Below are 7,556 nucleotides of genomic sequence, written 5' to 3' on the forward strand. Positions count from 1 at the left end.
AAGGAGCCCCAGTACCTTTTCATTCGATGATCTCTGTTGTCACCCCTTTATTTAAGCTTCAGAACTTTTTTGTCTGAGCAGCTTTATTTAAGCTTCGGAACTTCTTTGTGAGCTGAAAAGCAAAATTTGGTAGCTGGATCGATGGCCGATTCCAGGTGGAGAAGGCAGGGGAAACCTTTCCCTCTGAATGAGAGAATTAGCAAAATCTCTGTCATGGTCTCTGCACTGCAATTTCCTCTTCTTTCTGCCTCTTCCACAAGTTTTACCGCACACATGTGACTACTGTCCCAATTCTGGTGCAGAAAAGCAGCAGCTCCTACTTTTGTGCTGTGGAATAGTGTGGATCAGCACATCACATGTTTTGTTACAGTTGAAGAGAAATTACTAATTCCTCACGCCAATAAATAAAACTTCAGAAAAAGATTCAGAGGAAAAATAAGCTGCTCCTCTCTTTTGAATCATGTCTGTCTTTTGTCACTAATACTTAGCTCTGTATTTCACTAACAATTCGGAAATGAAATTCTTTCGTTCCAGCTCAGCTTTAAGGCTTGTGAACACCCTGGCAAAGGTAGAAGACAAGTCCAGCGCAGCACCCAGGGAATACAGACCTGCCTTCTGCGTTATTGTGCTCTGGGAACAAAAGGTTGGTTAATCATTTCACCTTTGAGAGAATTCCTGGAATCTTCAGCACTCCATCTCAGGAATCTTATAACTCCACAGGCTCTAACTAATCTGCAGCGAAGCGTATCTAGTGCCCCGGGGATTTAATTTCTGAAGTGAAATATTTGTGCTTAATTTTTGGGAGATCTCTGAAAGAGAGCCATCAGGATGCGATTTGGAAATTTGAAATACATTGCATCAGATGAATGTCGCTGCTGAAGGCAGCAATTCAAGGACTATTTTGACTTCGCAGGCTCGGTATTCATTCATGGCCAGCTAAACCTTTAAAGTTATGACTAGTGGTGGTGGGTGATATAGAAGGTCTGATTCCCCATCACGAACATACTTTGTCTGATACCCAGAATAAAGAAGGTCTTCGGGGGTGAATGCTGAGCATTCTTTGCACTGAAGGCTGTTGGACCTCCCAGCTTTGATTATTGCAAGAATTCCTTTGTAGATAATAACGCAGTATTTTAGCACTCAGAAAAATCCTTTTCCTTTCCCTCCAACCTTTCATTAAACCATTCTCCCCCCCCCCGCCCCACCCCTTAATTTTCCATTCTAAATATACTTTATATCCTAGCAAGGTATTCACTGGTTATTCTAGCAAACCTGATGGCTGATGGAAAAGCTCACAGAGTGGTAGCTAGTTGCTAGTGAGCCTTAGGATGAAAGATCTAAAACCTGCCCACATTCCACAAGCTCCAGGGCTCCTTTAGAACTGAAATTGCTTCAAGTACGAGAACTATTCCCACACCGTGGAAAATAAATGACTGAATATTTGCTGCCTACATCCTCCATTCAGATTGCTATGGGATGACAGTAAGGGAATTTTTTTTTTTCCCCCTCTTTTTTTCAGCTGAAACTGGAAACTATATGGCCGGTCGGTGAGGCTGAAGGCACATGGGCGAGCTGTTCCAGATGGCAAAGCTGCACGGAAGAAATATTTGGCCTGAGTAGCACAGTGACCAAACTGCCTGGAAAGCAGACCCTGGTTGGATGGGTCAGGAATTACAGAACACCATGGAACAAGTCTGAGGGGAGCTTGAACTATATTTTGAAATTCCTGGAGAGCCATCAGGCCTGTGCAAGGACAGTGGTGATGCCGGGTTTCCCACACAAGGGCAGGCAACGCTCATCTCCAGTCGCTGGATTAAAAAAAAATAGTTGGGTTTTGAGGAAATGATCGCCCAGGCTGTCCTTTCAGTCCGGAGGGGAAAGGGTAGGGAGGCACACACCCCCCGTGAGAGCAGGTCGGGGGGGTGGATCCGGGCCTGGGAAGAAGATATTAAAAATAGCAGAATATAAGATCAGAGAACATTTGGAGAAAGGAAAAGGAAAGAGAGAAGAAACAGCCAAAATGGGAAGTGGAAATGAGTCAGGAGGGAGGGAAGAGAGCACAACTGGGAAGAAATCTGGGCTTATAAAGGAAGGGCAGTCTCTGGAATGGAACAGGAGAGTTAAGGAGAGTCCGGCTGAACAAAACAATGGCAAGAAGCAGTGCCAAAACCATGCTCATTCTTCCATTAGAAAATTTTGAATTGTAATTTCTATTTTTTTTTCTTTGCTAATTCGACTGCTCTAGGTGAGTTAATAAACAAAAAAAGGGGTGGAGGGGGAGGAAGAAAAATATTAAAGAAATGGAAAAGAAAAGCCTTTGACAAGAAAGGGGAAAAACGAAAGATAAGAGGAATATTAACACTTACAACATATTCCAGTCTGAACATGGGCGAGGGAGGTTGCTGAAAGGTTTGGGTAACAAAAAACTGCTGCTTACAGCTGGACACAGTAAATACCTGGATGCACAAAACCCCCTCCAAACCAACGACCCGCTTATCGTGATGAGTAGCAGCTGCTCTGGATTTCTAGTTCCAGCCCGTAATAAAAACATTTTTTTTCCCATACTTGCAGGGCAATAATAATAATAATGATGGTTATGGTTATTTTAACTAGCGTCTAGCAAAACCTCCCATCTCTTGAATTCGTGAGGACCTGCGGACGAGGTCTTGGAACACATTTGCTTCGTTTTCTCATATTATGTACAAAATACTGTTGTGTACACTTCAGGAGGGACCGAGGCAAGGCAACCTGGCAAACAAACTTTTATCAAACAACGCTTTGTTGGAAGCGTACGCGCTTAGATCCTCAAGTAAACAGCGTATACTGGAGCAGCGTTTCTGCCAGTATGCGTTGGCATCGCTCCATCCACCTCAGTGGAATTAGGAGTGTTTTCTCCAGACGAAGATCTGGTCCACCGAGAGCAAACCAGCACTCTGTGCTGTATATTTGGAAAGAAGCACAATGGGAAAAGCCCGGAGGGCATCGGGAGCGGGAGTTTCCCTTGCAGGTAGATGAACCGTGCCGGCTGTTCTGCATGCACGGGTGCACTCATCCCCGTTGCAGAGAATTTGCTGTTTGTTTGCCACTGAACCCGAGAAGCAAGTCATCACCAGCAGAAATGATCTAACGTTAACCAACACTATCTAAACAAGCAGGTGATACCATCAGAGGCACTGGATTATACCAGCACTCCGCTCCACGCTCTGGGTAGTTTTGTCCGCTATCTCCTTAAAAAAATAATGCCCTTTTAAGTGAAACCAAGTTTAGAGATTTCCTTTTGAGCCCAGTCGCATTCACAGTCCTTTCTGCCCTCTCAGTGGGCACAGTGGTTTTGTTCCTGGTACAACTGGAACCGGGGCTATTCTTACACAAAAAAAAAAAAAAAAAAAAAAAGAGAGGCGTTAAGGAGAACAAAGCCAGATCTCTTGGCCAGACAAGAACATCCTGTATGTTTTGTATATATTGTCCTGTGTGGACAGGCCAGGACGGATTGGCAGAGAAGTTTGGCAGGTGATGGAGACGCAGACGGACACCGCGTTTTGCTGTCTGCTCTTCTTTCTCCAGGCAGGACCCGGAACCCCTGTGGTACCTCTCCCGGTGAACCCACCACCTCTCCAGACCAGAAACTCCTTGCGTAGAAGTTCTCACGTAAAATCCCACGTGAACTCGCCGCGTATCATCGCCGGATCCACAATGCTGTCGGTACAAAGTAACGATCAAGGTGTAGAACAAAAGCCCTCCGCAGCCCACAATAAACATACCTCGCGTTTATGGCTGTTGTAAGCGGCAAGGGATGAAGTTCAGCGCCTGGGTAATTTGCACTTTGTACAGAACATCTGTTTTACGAGTCTTTCTCTCACTTATTACATGGCGCAGTCTGTGTGCAAACACCGCGTGACCTCACCGAGAGCTGCGCCTGCATCTTCCTTCGCCCCGGCCTTCGGGTTTGGCCGAGCTCATTGGAAACACGACAGGGTCTATCAGGAAAAGCGAATTAAACCCCGGGCTGTCGCTGCAGCCCCGCTGCTGACCTCTCTGTGGGCAAGGAGGGAAAGCTAAGCTCGCCCTCATCACCCTCGCGAGCGGGGACGGCTGGAGCTCCCGCCTTGCTCGCTGCCGGCAGATGCCTGTAAATAAGGACAGAGGATGCCAGGGAGCGCTGAAAAGCAGCGCGACGCCTCTGGAGCTCGACACAGGCTGCAGGTCAGCCGTGGCAAACTCATTGCAGCCCGGCAGCTGTTGAAACGAGGGGAAAAAAGCAGCTGGAAGGGCCTCTTGCAGCTCCTGAGGCGGGAGGACTGGGCTGCTTCCCCCCCCCGACTGCTGCCCCCGAGCGAGCGCTGCCTGAGCACCGAGGCTTTCCTCGCCTCCGCGCCTGGAGCGAGGCGGGCATCGCTCGCTTCTCTTGGCACCAGCCGGGAGCTGCTGCTCTTCTGCGGCACCACCGCGGGAGGAGATGGAGAGAGCGGGCAGGTGTCCCACCCCCCCACCTTTCCCACCTTCTGCAAGGTCTTTCTGCTGGGTTCCTCCTCAAATTCTTCAGCAAGAGCCCAGATAGGAATCAAATATCCCGATTCAGCCTAATTCCAAACACTAGCTGTGTTTACCCATAAATTTATAACTCTTCACCCAAGCCAAGAAGCAAACAAACAAACCCAACCAAACCACCAAAGAGGCTGAAGAGCTCCGTGCCGCAGCAAAGCGCTTGGAACAGGCAGGCCCAAGCGAATGCCGTACCTTGAGCTCCCGAACGAAAGCAAACGGCTGAAAGAAATCGTGGTCTCCTCGCAAACAGCTCCTCCTTGCAGGAGGGAGCCCATCCCTGGTGCCGCAGCATCGCCAGAGCACGCGGGAGATGCATCGGACGTTTCAGCAGCGGGAAGGTTCGGGCTCTGGCGCGGAGTCATCGCTCCCAGGGTAAATACACGGGCGGTTCTTCAGCTGACCTGGTAGCAGCGTAAGTCAGGTCTGCTCGCCTGGCCTGCTGGGAATCTCGTCATCGTTCTCAGTGATCCGAGTAGCTGGATCCCCAGAAATGCTCAAAACCACCATAATTTAAACACGTTAGAGCTGGAGGATGCTTGTCCACGCCCTAACGAGAAAAGGAGAAAGCCAAAACGAGTTCACCGCTAGCTCTTCTAAACTAGACTGAAAACATTTAAAAAACCCCATCATCGACATGCTTTACTGTTGCTTTGCATCAAGATAAAATTTGCAAGATGCAGCAGGGTCCTGTGTTTTTTATCCCGAAGACGGGATTTGGAAGGTGCGGGCGCGCTCCTGGGCTAGGCTGGGCAGCGGCTCCTTTCCTGCCGCACGCGACTCGGCTGCAAAGGGGCTTTGGAGAGCGCGAACGAAGCCTCAGCGCCAGTTTCTGAGGAACAGAGAGGAGGGCAAGGACAAAAAGGAAAGAAAGCAAGCAGAAAAAATCTGAATTGTAACAAAATTATAGTCTGTATTGAAATTGCCGCATTTGGAATTGATTTTTTCCATCAGACAAAAGGCTGAGACTTCAGTTGTTGAAATACCGATCTCCTTTCTAACTTGTTCTAAATGTCGTATCTGGACGAGCTGCAGGTGAACCATCAGCAAGAAAGGACTGATGCAATCCAAAATATATTTTCGTGTCAAGCGTAACGTGATGCTCTGCCCTTTGCTGGCCTTGTTTTCTTTCCCTGCTGTGCGTGCGGTGCAGGTTGCCTCCCTTCCCTCAGGTGACGCAGATTCACTCATTTTTCTGGCTGCTGCCCATTTTCTGACTGCCCCCCCGCATCCCACGTAGGCAGTGAAGAGCCATCTCCTGTGCGGCATCACGTTAGCACCGAAGTTTCAATTTAACAACGTACGCAAAAGGTTTTATTTGCATCCCCTAAGCTGTCTGTGCTGGGAGAGAACAAAGCTGCGGCACCTTCGGGAAAAACTGCTCGCCTGTGACCGGCGAGCTCCCTGCTCTGTTTTAACAGGGGTTTTCAATTGTTTCGCTCTCTTTCTCCATTGTCTTTCCTCAGAGCACTATTTCTTTCCTATCTGGCATTTTCTTCACTGTCCCCAAACAACCTCTTTTACTTGCTCTCTCCTACAATAACCCCATTCCTCATTATTGTTTCCATTCCCTTTTTTTTTTTTTGGTTTTTTTTAGGGTTTTTTTTCACAGGATGGAGACCCAGGGGCCCCTGCTCTGCCATGGGGGTTCCTCTTCCAGCCGCAGCGCTCGGCAGACCCATCAGAGCTGGAGCAGCGTTTCCTTCGCGTCAGATCGGTGTCCGGACCGCTGCAGAAGAGGCTCGCCATACTCTCCGACGAACATTTTATTATCGACTTAGCAGGAGCGTACATAATCTATCAAAGTGCAGAGCGGTGATGAATCAGGTCTTTGATGGAAATAAGAAGCAGCCACATGGCGTGAAGCGTTTGGGAGCACTTCAGGCTAAAAAGGCAAAAAAAAGAAAAGAAAAAAGAAAGAGATGCAGCTGGGAAGAATACAAATATTGGCTCTTCGAGGAAACCTCCATATTGTATCCATTATTGCAATCTACTCATTTGTTCAGGGCCAATGCTCCCCAGTTTGAGATTGTCATGGATCTAGTTTCCCATCCTCGGAGAGCACATGAGAAGGTCTAAGCAGCAATATTCAGCGTGAGGTAGCTGCATAAGGAGCCTTTCTCTGCTGTCTGGCTGACAGAGCTGATGGCTGTGTGAGAGAACCTGCCACTAAAAATGAATAAGGACCCTTTTGTGCATGAGAAAGCAGAAAAAAGAAAAACACCTTGGCCTCTTCCCACCTTCCCCATCTTCTCTTGCTACAAAAAAAAAAAATAAAATCTGCGCTGCCTTCCCCGCTGCAGCTATTGTGAGTGCCTTGCAACGGGGCCCGCTGGAAGAGGAGAGGTTTTACGCAGCCTTTCCGAAAGCTGCTCTGCTTTGCCGCTCTTTCCCATAAATGCCGTGCTCTGGAGAAGGGGCTGGCGGCTCCGGAGCCCCGAGCAGCTCCCAGCTGAGGTCATCCACGGGGATCGACGTGGGGCTCGCCTCTGATGCTCCAGCTGTGAATTTTCCGATGGTCTGCGAGAAAAGCAGAAGAAAGAAAGTGAAGCGTAAGCGGCGCGGGGAGCAGTTACGTTGCTGTGAGCGTGCCCTGAAGCTGCCTCGGTGGCTGGAGCCCTGCTGGGCAATGCTGCTGGTCCCCGGCACCGTCTGGCCGGTGCTGAGCTCGGGACGGACAGTTCAGCTCTCGCAAGCTGGCTGCGAGTGGCGCAGCCCTCCGGCACCGGTCACGGCCTCACTTCTTCATTTACACACTGGGAATAACGGTTGGTCCCTGCGTAACAGGGAAGTTACGAGCCTGAGTTCGTTAGAGGTTACTTCTTCGCTGCAATTATGGGGGCGAGAGAAGTACGGCAGCGATGGAGGACACTTGTGTGCTCGAGCTGGGAGAGAGGGGGGACAAGCTGCTCCCTGCCAGGAACTGCTGTGAGAGCCCAGAGCCAAACGCCCCTCTGCTCTCGAGAGGGGCAAGTCAGCCGAACCCCGGAGACGAGCGTCGCCCTGGCCACCGC

General features: G+C 49.3%; 1 long non-coding RNA gene across 1 annotated transcript; it reads right to left on the reverse strand.

Moving 5' to 3' along the window:
- Positions 1-2,175: 2,175 nt before the first annotated feature.
- LOC142603307 (uncharacterized) lies at positions 2,176-7,256 on the reverse strand. The gene is made up of 3 exons (XR_012837200.1): positions 6,164-7,256; positions 4,738-4,976; positions 2,176-3,977 (listed from the first exon to the last, which is right to left on the reverse strand). It is a non-coding gene; the product is annotated as an uncharacterized LOC142603307 (long non-coding RNA).
- Positions 7,257-7,556: the final 300 nt, after the last annotated feature.

This window comes from Balearica regulorum, chromosome 11 (assembly GCF_011004875.1).
Source record: "Balearica regulorum gibbericeps isolate bBalReg1 chromosome 11, bBalReg1.pri, whole genome shotgun sequence".
Taxonomy (NCBI): domain Eukaryota; kingdom Metazoa; phylum Chordata; class Aves; order Gruiformes; family Gruidae; genus Balearica; species Balearica regulorum.